Here is a 2,344-nt window from a genome sequence, read left to right on the forward strand (position 1 = left end):
GGGGGCACATTTACATGTTCTTGACTTCTTTAAGCTGCCTTTCAGATTATGAATGTGAATCCTTGCTGTCATCACAGTGTCAGTTGCTGCAGCGGAAGGATAGAAGGAAATCAGAAGTAGGAAAACGAAAGTCCTTCTGGTTTTTTTCCTTCCTCTGAGTTACAGTGCATGCAGAAGTTGAGGGAAGAGCAGAGATATATATGAAGACAAGAGTTATCTCCTGTATTATGGGGCTTACCCGCCTACCAAAAAAGATGTTGTGTGGAAAGGTGGTTCTGCTGGCAGAGGGGGGGGGAAAAAAGCTCCAAAACCCCCTGCAGCAGCATGCACCAGGGTTCATGAACTTTGCTGGCTGTGATCCCTGATGGCTGTTGATGGCAGCTCTGTGCAGGGCTGTGTACTACTTTGCATACCATTGTGCAGGAGCTCTTGGTATAGACTGCTGGAAAGGCATTAAGAAACTTCCAGATAAGCTTTTGTTCTGCTGTAAAAACAATCTGAATAAACAGCGCAGAAGGAAAAACCACTTCTAGTCAGATTTTGGCACTTGTTTCCAAAAGAAAGTCTTTTTTCCCTGTTACACTGACCCTCTTACTTGTATTTTGCAATGAAAGAAAGTAGAACACAGCTCTTGCCAATTTTCCTTCCCCGCTTTGCTCTGTTGGGCTTTGTAGATGCTGCAGGTATGTCAAGACTGACATAGAAGAAACCTCTTGATACTGAGACAGCTTTTCTGTGAACATTTTGATTCATTGCATCTGCTATGGGGGAAAAAAACCAAACAAACCCTGTCTCCAGGGTCCTTTCATTTAAAGTGTGATGTTGCACGTGTCTTTGTTGTGTTGCATCACTCCGTATGTTGTATATGAAGTTTCCACAGTTACGTTTACAAGATGATGTGCATTTGTCATTGTTGCCATTGTAATAGCACCCAGAAAGCACACAGACAAATTAAAAGCAGATTGCTGGAGGGAAGGAGGAGGAGGAAAGCACAGTCACACAAACCTGAGCTGAGAAATAGACTCAGCTCTCTTTTCTTTCTGCCTCTTTTTCTGAGAGCAAATTTAATCGTGATACCTCATGAGCCAGCCTGTAATTCAGTAACCAGTGAGTAAGACCTGTATCTCATTGACCTGCTACACTGGATTAATGCAGGAGCGTTACTGCATCCTGAAGACTAGCCTTGATGCTGTTTCAGGTTTTATTTTCCCCTTCCATCCAATGGTATTGTATACAACTTCCCCCCCGGCTTTATTAGTAGTGGTATCACCATAGATGAAGCATTTGATTTGAACCAATCTCACAATTCCACTGCACCTCTCTGGAGGTCTTGCTGGAAACATGCCCTTATGGAAGTGCGTGGCTATGGATGAGTAAGTGCGAAGCTGACCACCCTCAGCTCAGAAGAGACGCTCAGGTAGGACAGCAAAATGCATTTCGTTAGCAAAAAAAAAAAGAGCAGATTTTTTTCATTTTAACCAGCAAAGCAAAAAGAAGAATAAGCTCTAGAAGTTAGCATCAGCCCTCAAAAGGAAAGATACTTGGCTAGGAATCGTGAACAGTGTGAGGAACAACATACTCCTCCTCTTTACGATGTAACATCTCTAATGTGTCAGAATGTCTGATACCAGCAATAAACTGTCCCACTCGGAACATACCAGCACAGGGGCTCTGACAGGCTCAAGAGCATCTCTTGGGTGCTTACACCTGGCTTTAGAGATTTTTTTTTTTTAACTGTATAGACAGAAATACCAGTAGCCTTCATTTTTGCTTACTAAAGGATTTAAATCTTTCTCCTGAATTTTGAATGTACAGTGTTAAATATACTTTTCTGGAGAAGGGTGAACAAGACTGTGATACGTAAACGAGTGTTCCACTGAAGATTGTCGAAATGCCCAAATACCCTGCGGGGTTCAGCTTTATTGCAGCTCATCCAAACTGGAGGTGAAATGACTTTAACCCGATTGTTCTGTTTTTTAAAGGAATTAGATCTATGTTCCCTTTGTAAATGGAAGAGAATATAAATCTTTTTATTAAAAAAAAAAAAGGAATGTAAAGTAAAAATGTATATCTGTATTTTTGGATCATGTTATAGATAATGGATATATTGTTATAAATAAAGTATTTTTGGGAACAAAGACGCTGGAGAGAGTGTTGCGGCAGCAGAGGAGAGCTGGTGGCGGCGACCTGTGGGTGGCTGTACCCGGGGGATGAGTGCCCGGTGCTCTGGCCGCGCTCTGTGCGAGCCTGGGCTCTAGAGGAGGACGTGGGCACGCCCTGCGCGGGGCGGTGTCGGGCAGGAGGCGGCGTGCACGCGGGGCGAGGGCCGCCCGGATGAGCCCCG

The sequence above is a fragment of the Pygoscelis adeliae genome, unplaced genomic scaffold (assembly GCF_000699105.1).
Source record: "Pygoscelis adeliae isolate BGI_AS28 unplaced genomic scaffold, ASM69910v1 Scaffold554, whole genome shotgun sequence".
In the NCBI taxonomy this organism is placed as follows: Eukaryota; Metazoa; Chordata; class Aves; order Sphenisciformes; family Spheniscidae; genus Pygoscelis; species Pygoscelis adeliae.